Consider the following 16,138-nt stretch of genomic DNA (forward strand, 5'->3'; position numbering starts at 1 on the left):
TTTCAATGAGAACACACCTCATTTTTCTGAATTTCAGTGAACAGAGGCCCAGAGCTATCAAATGTACCTCATACAATAAGCAGTTCAATCCCAGAATCATTTTCGTAAGCCTCCTTTGACCTCTCTCCAACATCACTACATCCTTTCTTAAATAAAGTGCCCAAAACCGCTCACAATGCTCCATGTGAAGCTAACTAGTGCTTTATAAAACTTCAACATAACATCCTTGCTTTTATATTCTAGTCCTCTTGAAATTAAAGCTATCTTCACTTTTGCCTTCCTCACCACTGACTCAACCTGCAAATTAACCTTTAGGGAATCTGGCACAAGGACTCCTTTACACCTCATATTTTTGAATTTTCTCTCTATTTAGAAAATAGTCTACCTTTTATTTCTTCAACTAAAGTGTATAATTATACACTTCCTGACACTGTATTCCATCTGCTGCTTCCCTGACCATTCTCCTAATCTGTCTGAATCCTGCTGTAGACGCTCTGCTTTATCAAAACTATTTGCCCCTCCACCTATCTTTGTTTTGTCCTCAAACTTAGCCACAAAGCCATCAATTCTGTCATCCAAGTCATTGACATATAATGTAAAAAGAAGCAGTCACAACACAGACCCCTGTGGAAAACCACTAGTCACTGGCAGCTAACCGGAAAAAGCCAATCAGCCAATGCTCTATCCATGTGAATAACTTTCCTGTAATGCCATGGGCTTGTTGCTTGTTAAGCAACCCTATGTACAGCACCTTGTCAAAAGCCTTCTGAAAATCCAAGTACACAACATCAACTGATTCTTTGTTCATCCTGCTTGTTATTTCTTCAAAGAATTCCAACAGATTTTTCAGACAAGATTTTCCCTTGAGGAAATCATGCTAAGTATGGCCTATTTTGTCAAGTGCCTCCAAGTACGCTGAGACCTCACACTTAACAATAGACTCCAACAACTTCCCAACCACTGAAGTCAGACTAACTGGCCTATAAATTTCTTTATTCTGCCTCTCTTGCTTCTTGAAGAGGGGAGTGACATTTGGAATTTTCCATTCCTCCAGAACCATGCCAAAATCAATTGATTCTTGAAAGATCACTAAAAATGCCTCCATAATCTCTTCAGGCACCTCTTTCAAAACCCCAGGGTGTATACCATTTGGTCCAAGTAACTTATCTGTTTTCAGTTTCCCATGAACCTTCTCCCTAGTATTGGCAATTTCACACACTTCTGCCCCCTTATAATCTCAAACTTCCAGCATACTGTTACCGTCTTCCACAGGGAAGGAAGATGCAAAATACTTATTCAGAATTAGAATCAGAATCAGGTTTACTGTTACTGTCAGGTTGTAAATTAATTTTAAGTGCTTTAGAAATTGTCGAAAAAACTGACTTCCAGAACTGTTCCAGTATAGAACAAGACCAAAACTTGTGTGTCAGTGTAGCTGTCTCAGTTTTACATCTATCACAATAACTATCAACATTAGGAAATATTTTAGACAGTCTCTCCTTCGTCAAATGGTAACGATGTACAATTTTAAATTGAATCAGTGAACGACTAGCACAGATCGAAGAAGAGTTAACCAGCTTCAGAATCCGCATCCAATCCTCCATCATAAAAGTCAAGTTAAGTTCCTTTTCCCAGTCTTGTTTAATCTTAAATAAAGGACGCTTATCCCATAGTAATAATAAGTTATAAATTCTTCCTATGGAACCCTTCATCGAAGGGTTCATACTCATAATAGATCATAACAGATCAGCATCCAATATGTAAGGAAAATTACTTAAATATTTTTGTAAGAACTGTCTAACTTGAAGGTATTGTAAAAAGTGTGAGTAAGAAAGAGAATATTTATCAACTAATTGTTCAGAAGACATCAGTCTATCTTCTTTAAATAAATCCAAAAAAGAATTAATACCTTTATTTTTCCGAAGTAAAAAAAATTGGGTCACTCAAAGAAGGCTTAAAAAGTAATTTCGATAAATTAAACTACAAAGTTTAAATTTTTTAAGATTAAAAGAATTGTGGAACTGAAGCTGAATTTGTAAATATTGCTTAATCACAGGGTATAGATAACTCAGCTTTTTGGAATAATTCTTCAAAATATCCGTGGTATCTCTGTGTCTGACCAACATGTTATCGCATTTGTTACATTGATAGCTAGGAGGGCCATTTTGTTGAAGTGGAAGGATACATCAGCTCCCACTTTGTCACAATGGTTCTCTCAAGTGATGCTATGTCTTAGTTTGGAGAAAATTAGAAGTCAAGCCTTTGAACCTATATTTGATTTTGAGAAAAGATTGGGTTCATTTGCTCGTTATTATCATTTGAGTTCATTGATAGATTTCCTCCACGATCTAATTGTAAATTTTTGGTACATTTCTTTTTCTTGCTGGCGGTTTGGTGTTTATCTTTAGAAGCTTTTGTATGACGCATGGCTCTGGGGTTGAACACCTAATGGGTTTTTTTCCTCACTTTTTCTTGCTCAGTAGGGTTTTTTTCTTTCTTTTTTTCATCACCAAAAATTTTTTTAATCTTTATAATAATGTTTTTTTTTCTTGAGACATTGTAAGTGTTGTTTACTTCAATGTACTCTTGTAAATTTTGGATAATAATAATAAGATTTGAAAAGAAAGGTTTACTATCACTGTGATATGTCGTGAAACTTGTTAACATTATGGCAGTAGTACAATGCAATACATAAATAACATGAAATGCAATGAAATAAAATAGTAGTGAGGTAGTGTTCATGGCTTCAATGTCCATTCAGAAATTGGATGGCAGAGGGGAAGAAACTATTCCTAAATTGCTGAGTGTTTGCCTTCAGACTTCTATACATACTTCCTGATGTTAGCAGTGAGAAGAGGACATGTCCTGGGTGGTGTAGGTCCTTAATGAGGGACACTGCTTTTCTGAGGCACTGCTCCTTGGAGATGTCCTGGGTAATACGGAGGCTAGTGCCCATGATGGAGCGCACTAATTTCACAATTCTCTGCAGTTTTCTTCAGTCCTGTACAGTCCCCGTCCTTCCCATACCAGGTAGTGATACAGCCAATCAGAAAGCTCTCCATGGTACATTTGTAGAAATAATTGAGTGTTTTAGGTGACAAACCAAATCTCTTCAATCTTCCTGTGAAATATAGCCACTGTCTTGCCTTCTTTGTTGCTGCATCGATATGTTGGAACCAGGTTAGATCTGCAGAGATATTGACACCCAGGAACTTGAAACTTCTCACGCTCTGCACCTCTGATCCCTCTTTGAGGATTGGCTTGTGTTCTCTCATCTTGCCCTTTCTGAAGTCCACAATCAGCTCTTTGGTCTTGATGATGTTGAGTGCAAGGTTGTTGCTATGACGCCACTCAACTAGCTGGTATATCTTGCTCCTGTATGCCATTTTTTCGCCATCTGAGAGTCTTTCAACAATGGTTGTATCACCAGCAAATTTATAGATGGAATTTGAACTGTGCCGAGCCACACAGTTATGGGTGTAGAGAGAGAGAGAGCAGAGCAGTGGGCTTAGCAGAAATCCCTGAGGTGTGCCAGTGTGGATTGTCAGTGAGGTGAAGATGTTACTTCCCATCCGCACAGAATGTGGTCTTCCAGTCAGGAAGTCAAGGATCCAGTTCTACTGGGAGGTACGGAGGCCCTGGTGCTGGAGCTTTTCATTAGGACTGTAGGAATGACAGTGTTAAACACTGTGCTATAGTCAATAAACAGCATCTTGACATAGGTACTTGTATTGTCAAAGTGATCCAAGGCCCCGTAGAGATCCAGTGAGACTGCATCCACTGTAGACCTATTGTGGCAGTAGGCAAATTGCAGTGGGCCCAAATCCTCGCTGAAGCAAGAGTTGATTCTAGCCAGAACCAACCTCTCAAAGCACTTCATCACCAAAGAGGTAAGTGCTTCTTTATGACTTTTTAGTTGCCTTCTATTGGTTTCTAACAGCTTTGTAATCCCCTAACTTCCCACTAATTTTTGTTCTCTTATATGGCCTCTCTTTGCTTTTATGTTGGCTTTGATTCTCTTGTCAGCCATGGTTGTGTCATCTTACCTTTAGAATACTTCTTCCTCTTTGGGATGCATATTTCCTGAGCCTTCCAAATTACTCCCAGAAATTCCAGCCATTGCTGCTCTGCCATCATCCCTGCCAGTCATCTTTTCCAATCAGTTTTGGGCAGTTCCTCTCTCATGCCTCAGTAATTCCCATTAATAACTAAAATACTGATACATATGACTTTTGCTTCTCCTTCCCAAATTAGAGGGTGATTTCTATCTTATCATTATTTTCCTCTAAGGTTTCCTTTACCTTAAGCTCTCTAATCAATTCAGGTTCATTGCACAACACCCAATCCAGACTAGCTAATCCCCCAGTGGGCTCAACCATGAGATGCTCTAAAAAGCTATCTTGTAGGCATTCTAGAAACTCCTCCTCTTGGCATCTAGCACCAACCTGATTTTCCCAATCTACCTGCGTATTGAAATCCCCCATGACTACTATAATATTACTCTGTTGGCATGCATTTTTATCTCCCATTGTAATTTGTTGACTACCTACTTACTGGTTTAGGGGTCTATATGCAGTTCCTTAGCTCTACCCACAATGGTTCAACACCTGCTGACCATATGTCACGTTTTCTAATGATTTGATTTAATTTTTTACCAACAGAGCCATGCCACCCTCTCCACCTACCTGCCTGTTCTTTCAATATGATATACATCCATGGATATTATGCTCCCATCAATAATCTTCTTTCAGCCACGATTCATTGATGCCCACAACATCATACATGCCGATCTACAATTGTGCTTCAAGTTAATCGACCTTATTCCATCTACTGCGTGCATTCAAGTATAACACCTTCAGCCCTGTACTCACCCTTTTTGATTTTGTCCACCTTTTACAATGCAGCTCATCCTGTTGACTGCAATTTTGCTCTATCATCAGCCTCTCCTTTCTAGCAATCTCACTACACACAACCTCCGTTTGTAAATCAACTACCTTAAACCCTTTCAGCAGCTCTAGCAAACCTGCTTGCAAGGATATTGGACTTACTCGGGTTCAGGTGTAACCTGTCCCTTTTGTATAGGTCATACCTTCCCCTGAAAAGATCTCAACGATCCATAAATCTGACCCTCTGCCCCCGCACCAGTTCCTCGGGCACCTACTTATCTGCCAAATCATCCTATTTTTACCTTCACTAGCATGTGGCACGGGCAGCAATCCTGAGATTACTACCCTAGTGGTTCTGATTTTCACCTTTCTACCTAGTTCCCTATAATTTCTCTTCAGGACCTCCTCACCTTTTCTACCCATATCACTGGTGCCAAAATGTACCAAGGCTCCCGACTGTACACCCTGCTCCTTGAGAATACCATGGACTTGATCTGAGCCATCCCTGGCCCAGGCACCTAGGAGGTAACATACCATCCAGGTGTTTCTATCACACCCACAGAATCTCATCTCTGTTCCTCTAACTATGGAATCAACTATCACCACTGCAGTCCTCTTCACCTCTCTTCTCTTGTGAGCTACAACACCAGACTCAGTGCCAGAGACCTGGTCGTTCTGGCTCCCCCGGTTGATCACCACCTTTCAACAGTATCAAAAGTGGTGTACTTATTATTGAGTGGAGCGGCCACATGGGTACTCTGTACTGACTGGGCATTTCTCTTCCTTCTCCTGACAGTCACCGAGTTACCTGCCTCCTGCAGCCTAGGGGTGACTACCTCCCTGTAGCTCCTGTCCATCACTCCTCATTCTCCTGTAGGAGCTGAAAGTCACTGACCTGCTGCTCCAGTTCCTTAATAGGTTCTCTCAGGAGCTGCAGTCTGGTGCACCTGCTGCAGGTGTGGTTATCCAGGAGACTGGAAGTCAGAGGAATGAAGAATGAAGAAGAATAAGAGAAACTTGCTACCAGATATTTACCTTGCCCAAGAGCCAAAGCCACTCCAAACACTGGCACACTCATAACAATGACCGCTCCGCTGTGCCTGTGTTATTATTTAATCACCCTTTTTAATGAGCGATTGATTGCAGTCCGACTCTGAGAAACTGTTGCAAAATTCTGACTTTTTAGTCTTCAGTGCCACCTTGATTGAAAAGGTAGCTCCCTTCTCATACTTCTGCTCAGTGACTGGTCACAGTCCAAGTCCAACAAACTGCCATGAAGTTCTGCCTTTTTAATCTTTAGTGCAGACCTTATAAAGTCTTTAGTGAAGACCTTATAAAAGTATGAATCACATTTACTTGGTCCACAAAGCCCAACCCAGCCACAGCTGACAATTACTGTAAGCCAAAATGAAAATGAGAGAAAACTGAAAATATTCACCAAGTCACAGTATTCAAGAAAAACAGGCAACCAGAAAGCAGAGTCCTGCAGATACAGGGAGTCTGTAATACCAGCACAAAGTGCCCAAGGTACTCACTGGGTATTTGTGAAGGGCAGTCAAATTGTCCAAAGCTGTGTGATGTTACCAAGAATAAATGATAACGATTTAGTGAAGTTGATTGACCTAATAGCAGGAAAGGAAAAAAATCACATTATAAGTGAAGCATTTAATCACATCCCAAGTGTATCAGCCCATAGAAAAACTTTAATTAGGAAAATTAATTTGTAAATGAACAACACAAGTCTAATGCCATTGAATATTCCTTAGTGGTTTGAAGAGTAGTATGAGACCTAATAGTGTAATATACATATTTTGATGTTTCAATTAATTGACAAATGAAACAATGACTAGGAACTTCTGCTACTATTCATCCCTTTAGCATTGCTAGAGGTCAGGTTAAAAACTTCCTTTATAGTTCCTTCTGCAGCTTTGGGAAGGGAACAGGTCCAAATAATTTTCCAAATTATAGGCTCTGTGATAAACACATTCGATGTGCAAATTGATGAAAGGTCATTGAGCAGAAACCTTAACTCTGTTTCCCTCCCAGCAACTTGTCATGTGACCTACTCACTGGTTCTGGCATTGTATGTCTCCATTTCAAATTTTCACCAAGTTTTTTTTTCCCTTCTCAACATAGAGACTTTACAAATTAAGGGAGGAAGTTGAGACTGTGTGGACAATATTTTCTTCCACATAGACAATTTCCACACTAAGCAATGTTGCAACTGCAAAAAACAGTAACAAAACAGAGATCTTAAAATGCTGTAGCTTGAAAAAGCAATGATATTTTAATAACAAAAATTGAAATGGCATGTCAATTATAAGACCATAAGACAAAGGAGCAGAAGTCGGCCATTCGGCCCATAAAGTCTGCTCCGCCATTTTGTCATGAGCTGATCCATTCTCCCGTTTAGTCCCACTCCCCCGCCTTCTCACCATAACCTTTGATGCTCTGGCTACTCAGATACCTATCAATCTCTGCCTTAAATACACCCAATGACTTGGCCTCCACTGCTGCCCGTGGCAACAAATTCCATAGATTCACCACCCTCTGACTAAAAAAATTTCTTCCCATTTCTGTTCTGAATGGGCGCCCTTCAATCCTTAAGTCATGCCCTCTCATACTAGACTCCCCCATCATGGGAAACAACTTTGCCACAACCACTCTGTCCATGCCTTTCAACATTCGAAATGTTTCTATGAGGCCTCCCCTCATTCTTCTAAACTCCAAGGAATACAGTCCAAGAGTGGACAAACGTTCCACTCTCATGTTAACCCTCTCATTCCCAGCATCATTCTAGTGAATCTTCTCTGTACCCTCTCCAACATCAGCACATCCTTTCTTAAATAAGGAGCCCAAAACTGCCCACAGTACTCCAAGTGAGGTCTCACCAGCGCCTTATAGAGCCTCAACATCACATCCCTGCTCCTATACTCTATTCCTCTAGAAATGAATGCCAACATTGTATTCGCCTTCTTCACTACTGACTCAACCTGGAGGTTAACTTTAAGGGTATCCTGTACGAGGACTCCCAAGTCCCGTTGTATCTCAGAACTATGAATTCTTTCCCCATTTAAATAATAGTCTGCCTGTTTATTACTTCTGCCAAAGTGCATAACCATACACTTTCCAACATTGTACTTCATTTGCCACTTCTTTGCCCATTCTTCCAATCTGTCCAAGTCTCTCTGCAGACTCTCTGTTTCCTCAGCACTACTGGCCCCTCCACCTATCTTTGTATCGTCAGCAAACTTAGCCACAAAGCCATCTATTCCATAATCCAAATCGTTGATGTACAATGTAAGAAGAAGTGGCCCCAACATGGACCCCTGTGGAACACCACTGGTAACCGGCAGCCAACCAGAATAGGATCCCTTTATTCCCACTCTCTGTTTCCTGCCAATCAGCCAATGCTCTATCCACGTATGTAACTTTCCCGTAATTCCATGGGCTCTTATCTTGTTAAGCAGCCTCATGTGTGGCACCTTGTCAAAGGCCTTCTGAAAATCCAAATATACAACATCCACTGCATCTCCCTTGTCTAGCCTACTGGTAATTTCCTCAAAAAATTGTAATAGGTTTGTCAGGCAGGATTTTCCTTTAAGGAATCCATGCTGAGTTCTGCCTATCTTGTCATATGCCTCCAGGTATTGTGTAACCTCATCCTTGACAATCGACTCCAACAACTTCCCAACCACTGATGTCAAGCTAACAGGTCTATAATTTCCTTTTTGCTTCCTTGCCCCCTTCTTAAATAGTGGACTGACATTTGCAATCTTCCAGTCCTCCGGAAATATGCCAGAATCTATCGACTTTTGAAAGATCATCGCTAATGCCTCCGCAATCTCCCCAGCTACTTCCTTCAGAACACGCGGGTGCATTCCATCTAGTCCGGGAGATTTATCTACCTTTAGACTATTCAGCTTCCTGAGTACTTTCTCTGTCGTAATTGTGACTGGGCACACTTCTCTTCCCTGCCACCTTTGAGTGTCCGGTATACTGCTGATGTCTTCCTCAGTGAAGACTGATGCAAAATACTCATTCAGTTCCTCTGCCTTCTCCTTATCTCCCATTACAATTTCTCCAGCATCATTTTCTATCGGTCCTGTATCTACTCTCACCTGTCTTGTACTCTTTATATGCTTGAAAAAGCTCTTAGTATCCTCTTTGATATTATTTGCTAACTTCCTTTTATAGTTAATCTTTTCCCTCTTAATGACCTTCTTAGTTTCCTTTTGTAAGGTTTTAAAAACTTCCCAATCCTCTGTCTTCCCACTAGTTTTTGCTTCCTTGTATGCCCTCTCCTTAGCTTTAACTTTGGCTTTGACTTCTCTTGTCAACCACGGTTGCATCCTTTTTCCATTCAAAAATTTCTTCTTTTTTTTGGAATATACCTGTCTTGCACCTTCCTTACTTCTCGCATAAACTCCAGCCACTGCTGCTCTGCCGTCTTTCCCGCCAGTGTCCCTTTCCAGTCAACTTTGGCCAGTTCCTCTCTCATGCCACTGTAATTTCCTTTATTCCACTGAAATACCGACACATCAGATTTCGGCTTCTCTTTTTCAAATTTCACAGTGAACTCAATCATGTTATGATCACTGTCTCCTAAGGGTTCCTTCACCTCAATCTCTCTAATCACCTCTGGTTCATTACACAATACCCAATCCAGTACAGCCCATCCCCTAGTGGGCTCAACAACAAGCTGTTCTAAAAAGCCATCTCGCAGACATTCTACAAATTCTCTCTCTTGAGATCCAGTGCCAACCTGATTTTCCCAATCCACTTGCATGTTAAAATCCCCCACAATTGTCATAACACTGCCCTTTTGACAAGCCTTTTCTATTTCCTGTTGTAATTTGTAGTCCACATCCCTGCAGCTGTTTGGAGGCCTATAAATAACTGCCATCAGGGTCCTTCTACCCCTGCGATTTCTTAGCTCAACCCATAAAGATTCTGCACCTTCTGATCCTATATCACCTCTTTCTAATGATTTAATATCATTTCTTACCAATAATGCCATGCCTCCCCTCTGCCTACTTTCCTATCCTTCCGATACACCGTGTATCCTTGGACGTCAGCTCCCAGAGACATGCATCCTTTAGCCACGTCTCAGTGATGGCCACAATATCATACCTGCCAATCTGTAGCTGTATGACAAGATCATCCACCTTATTCCTTATGCTGCGTGCATTTAAGTATAACACCTTAAGACCAGTATTTGATACTTTTCGCTTTGATTTCACTGCAACTTTATTGCACTGCAACTCATCCCAATGGCTACAAATTTGCCCCATCACCTGCCTGTCTTTCCTGACATCTTTACTGCTCACTATCTTAGATTTATTTCTCTTTTCCTCTTACCCTGCTCTGTCATTCCGGTTCCCATCCCCCTGCCAAATTAGTTTAAACCCTCCCTAACAGCTCTATTAAACTTTCCCGCCAGGATATTGGTCCCCTTCAGGTTTCAGGTGTAACCTGTCCTTTTTGAAAAGGTAAAACTTCCCCCAGAAGAGATCCCAATTATCCAAGAATCTGAAGCCCTGCCCCCTGCACCAGTCTCTCAGCCACGCATTCATCTGCCTGATCCTACTATTCTTGCCCTCGCTAGCATGTAGCACAGGTAGCAATCCCAAGATTACTACCCTGGAGGTCCTGCTTCTCAGCTTCCTTCCTAACTCCTGGAAATCTCTCTTCAGGACCCCCTCCCTTGTCCTATCTATATCTTGATGCAGAGCTTTGGGGTCTTTTAGAACTTTCAAGCGGCTTCACAGGATTGGCACAGCCAAGGAAACGGTGCACCAAAGTACCAGGCAGCTGGACGTCCCATTGAACTGGCCCTCATCTCCTTCTAGAAATATTGTGATACTTATGGGGTTAGTGCATGGAGTAACATTGAAAGCATCCTCTACAACCAACTCCTGCATTGCCATCTCCACATCAACCGCCCTTACAATTGGAGGCTCAGATCACTCCATCATTATTTGCACAGCAGATTTCCCTTTACTTCCTTGACAGTTAATTATTTGGGCTTCAGGCTTAGAAACATCTTATAGTAGGCTGAGGTGCGTGCCTCTTAAATTTTTTTTTAATGCCCTTCAATATTTTTTGTATTCTGTATTTAACTATCTCTACTCTTTGTATTTTTTGTAGATAAACGGAAGCTGAACCTCCGGGTGTTCCAGTTCCCCCCCCCCCCGCACTCAAACAACAGATATGGTTAGGGTTTGGGTTAGTGAGCCGTTGTCATCACCCATAATCAAAAAAAATAACAAAAATAACCAGGCTCAGAACACACACTCTTACAACTCAAGCATTCCTTTTATTTTACTTGTGCACAAGAAGAAGAGCATGGGCCCTGTCAGCTCACAGTTATGACGTCTGTACAAAATATCTACTATTTTTATACAGAATTGGCTTATCAATTACGCCTATTGACCATTTGGTAAATTGTACACGTTTGAATTCTTTACTTGCAATCACCATTCACAATAGAGGTGTTAAAGTCAATCAAAACTTCAAACTGACAACCGATGATATTTTGAAGATAGTAAGGCAATTATTCCTTAGTTGTTAGGTGTGAATAACATTCTTCTGTTATTCCTATCTCATCTGTCTCGGCACTCCCTATTGTGTAAAGGGACGTTATGTTTTAGGAAGACCTTTCTTGGAAAGTCTCACTACAGGGGCCTCACTCATCTGGTTTGAGTACGCACTGCCGTAGTCACCTTGCATATCTTGCCTGTAGTAGGCAGAGGTGGCCCAGGCAGTCTCGCTTCAAAGGTCTCACATGATTACACCTGCTCCAGCCTATTCTTCCCTGGATATTGTCTTTAACCCTTGCCCTACTGCAACTTCCACGCTCCCTTCTCCTTGTCCCGTAGAGGACAACATTAACCTCACTGAATTTCAATAGCGCAGCGTCTCTGAAACTCCATGACAGTTTCATCAAGGACAGTTGGCTGTTGATATCAGGGAGGAATGTGCAACAGTCCTGGCTACTAATGGCACAAGTATCACCTCTCCTAGAAAGTGTAGTGCTAGTCGATTTTGACGGGCCACAGTGTGGATTGCAACAGTTTAGCAGTAATGCCCTTGATTGCCTGGCTCGTGCCATGTAGTGCTAAGCCTGTGGTAGTAGCCAGCTTTTCCAGTGGCGCTGAGGCCATGTTAACGCCTTCACGAGCCAGTCTGGCAGGTTCCCAGAAAAAGGACATAACAATCCAGAAACATTTAGTCTCTGTAGTCTTCGTCAGCAGCCCCACATGGGGGATGTAGAGGGAGAGTGGCTGGTGATATATCTATGGTGCTAGGTAGGCCCACAACCCCTCCATTGCTTTGGTTCAGGTCAGAGATCTCATTTTAGAAGGGATACCCCGGCAGCCTGTTGGCCACATACCCAGTAAGTACAGTTCATGGGATTCAGAGGGTCACCAGTAGTTGTACTGTTAACTAAGTCTAGTCCCGTCCCTTGATGGTTATAGTAACATACTTCACACCAATTCCCAAGAAGCAGCTTTGGAGCATGGGGGTTGTGCAACAGTTGTAACTAGGTTGATACTAACCATTAAAACAGTTCTATTGACAAGAGTCATTCCTATGGGCAGTGCAGTCCCATGCTCTCTTCCAGTCCTAGTTTTGTTATCAAAGTAAAACACAGAATCAAACTCACTACGATTCAGGGTTACAAACACTTTGCCGTTAGTAACCCATCTCCCAAATGTATGGACAATCTCTGGAGCACACCCAGCAATCTGACTGCTTAGGACATGATGCATATTCATAACTACGGTGAAGAAAAGTGTTAGGGATATTAGTGTTGTGAGATACTTCTGCACTTAGACAGAAAATAGATGTCCAGTTTGCCAAAACGTATAATGCATAGTGATTACTTAAGGTGGCAAATAGCAAAGATCAAGAGTTCAGTCCATCAGTTCGTATCGTCAACATTCTTCTGGCTACCTGTCCCGTGGTCTGGTGGCACCACTGGCTTAACATGCAAGATGTGCATCTACATTGGCTCTCCTTGGACATTTAAAGTGATACATTTGGTCAGCAACGCTTGGAATTACAGGAAGTTCTTTCATCAGTAGGCTCTCATCGGTTCCCAATCTCTTGGCTGGTGGGTGTGGCACTCTACAGCTAGCACCATCTTCTGGGCATCAAGTTCATGCTGAAGAAAACTTTTAAGAGCTTATGATAGTGCCATACAATAATGCAACATGCTTTCACTCATAATATGGATGTCCATCTGTTTAATTAAAATGGTAGGAATGACTGACAAGTGCATGGGACGTCCCAAATGCGTGGAGATAGGTCTGTTATGCAGTTGGGGAGCAGCATATTGTCATGAGAACCAGTGGTGGTACCTCTGGCCATTTTAGCTCTGTCTCATTACACAGACCAGCTAACCTGCATTTCAGGGCCCCATTCTGTCTTTCAGCTGCCCAATAAGATTGAGGGTGGTAAGGGCAGTTGAAATGCCTTTACACTACAAGGCTTTTGTCAAGTCTTCGATAACTTTACCGGTAAAGTGAGGGCCGCTATCACTTGAGATTTTCTCAGGAGTTTCAAACCTGGAAATAACATGTCATAATAAATATTAGCAACAGTTACTGCACCATTTCTCAGAGCTGGGTAAGTTTCATGCATGGAGATAACAAACGAAATTACAAGTGCATAATCACAACCTGTACATTTAAGTAAATGCATAACCCAACCATGGCAGATACCAGCAATGTCTTTCCAGATTATACCTCTGGCAAATCATACAGTTGCTGCTGCGTTTCTTGCTCTGGTTGAGAATCTCTCATTACACGCATCATTATTTACAGTCTTGCACATAGTGTGCTTTGGATCATAAAGTCCTTTCAGCCTCTGATGCATCATGCTGTAATTTTACTAGTTCATTGGAGAATTTGGAAAGTACTTGCATCCTGATCACACTGGAGGCTTACGTAGCCATAAAGACCCGCTGTTCCAAAGGTCTCAGCTCATTTGTTCCCTCGAGTTAGTTCATCCTTCCTGTTACTGTGAGCCGCATGGTTTATAACACCAGTTGTAGTAGGTCATTGATCAGCAGGAAAAGGTTCATATTTAGTTCACTGTGTTTTATCAGAGTTCCAAAGAGGTGAGAAACTCACGGAGTTTCCATAGGATTTAGGACTGATCGGATACTGGGTCTGAATTCCTTTCTCCCGTATAATGAAGCCGAGGGTTAGCCTTCTCAGTGGAATGTCCAGGTAACTGTTGTTGTTCATAATAAAGTAAAATACCTAAACTAACTGGGCAGAGAACACACGCACTCAAGCATTCTTTCTATTTTACTTGTGCACAAGGAGAACAACATGGCCCCTGTCACACTCAATTCTCTGAAGGCAGGACAGAAAACTACCATTTTTTTACAGAATTGGCTTATCAATTACGCACCTTGACCACTTAGTAAATTGTATGTGTTTACTTGCTTACTTGCAATATCAATTGGCATTCACAATAGAGGTGCAAAAACTCAATTGAAACTTTAAGCTGACAACCGATGATATTTTGAAGATAATAAAGCAAGTTGTTGGATGTGTTTCACATCCTTCCATTATTCCTATCTCATCTGTCTCTGGCATCCACTATTGTGTAAAGGGATACTATATTTTAGGAAGAGCTTTCCAGAAAATTCTCACTACAGAGGCCTCAGTTGTCTGTCTTGAGTGCCACTGCCTCTGTCAGCCGACGTATCTCATCTGTAGGAAGCAGAGGTGTCTCTGGTGGTCTCACTTGGCTACGACTGCCACAGGCTATCCTGGCCTGGACGTTTTCTTTAACCCTTGCCTTATCACAACTTCCACATGGGCATGCTATTTTAGTTGCAGAAGCATGGCCACACTTGTGGGCTGTACCAGCACATCTTCGGACCGTGTTGGGGTCATTAACACAAAACGATGTACTGCACTGCATGTTTCGATGTAAATGTGACAAATAAATAAAGCTGACAGATTTAAAGCTGTGTTCAGCTCTTAGTTGGGAAAGCTGTCCAAAGCATATGCAAGCAACAGGGATTCTGCAGATGCTGGAAATTCAAGCAACACACATAAAAGTTGCTGGTGAACGCAGCAGGCCAGGCAGCATCTCTAGGAAGAGGTGCAGTCGACGTTTCAGGCCGAGACCCTTCATCAGGACTAACTGAAGGAAGAGTGAGTAAGGGATTTGAAAGTTGGAGGGGCAGGGGGAGATCCAAAATGATAGGAGAAGACAGGAGGGGGAGGGATGGAGCCAAGAGTTGGACAGGTGATTGGCAAAAGGGATACGAGAGGATCATGGGACAGGAGGTCCGGGAAGAAAGACAGGGGAGGGGAACCCAGAGGATGGGCAAGGGTTATATTCAGAGGGACAGAGGGAGAAAAAGGAGAGTGAGAGAAAGAATGTGTGTATAAAAATAAGTAACAGATGGGGTACGAGGGGGAGGTGGGGCATTAGCGGAAGTTAGAGAAGTCGATGTTCATGCCATCAGGTTGGAGGCTACCCAGACGGAATATAAGGTGTTGTTCCTCCAACCTGTTACCTATTTTTATACACACATTCTTTCTCTCACTCTCCTTTTTCTCCCTCTGTCCCTCTGAATATACCCCTTGCCCATCCTTTGGGTACCCCCCCCCCCGTCTTTCTTCCCGGACCTCCTGTCCCATGATCCTCTCGTATCCCTTTTGCCAATCACCTGTCCAGCTTTTGGCTCCATCCCCCCCCCTCCTGTCTTCTCCTATCATTTTGGATCTCCCCCTCCCCCTCCAACTTTCAAATCCCTTACTCACTCTTCCTTCAGTTAGTCCTGACGAAGGGTCTCGGCCTGAAATGTCGACTGCACCTCTTCCTAGAGATGCTGCCTGGCCTGCTGTGTCCACCAGCAACTTTTATGTGTGTTGCAAAGCATATGCATCAGGTTAGATCCGGTGCAGGAAACATCCTTATTCATTCAAATGGAGAGGAACAGTCACAAACAAACAACTTTATTAGATTTATACTTCTTTTTCATTGGGTTAATGTATTTAAATGTTTTGAATTATCCTTTGTATTATAATTGCATTTAGATCAACACACATGAAATGCTGGAAGAACTCAGCAGGCCAGGCAGCATCTGTGGAAAAGAATAAACAGTCGACGCTCTGAACTGAGACCCTTCATCGGGATGTTTTAGCCCGAAACATCGACAGTTTATTCATTTTCATAGATGCTGCCTGACCTGCTGAGTTCTTCCATCATTTTGTGGG

Source organism: Mobula birostris, chromosome 17 (assembly GCF_030028105.1).
Source record: "Mobula birostris isolate sMobBir1 chromosome 17, sMobBir1.hap1, whole genome shotgun sequence".
Lineage (NCBI taxonomy): Eukaryota > Metazoa > Chordata > Chondrichthyes > Myliobatiformes > Myliobatidae > Mobula > Mobula birostris.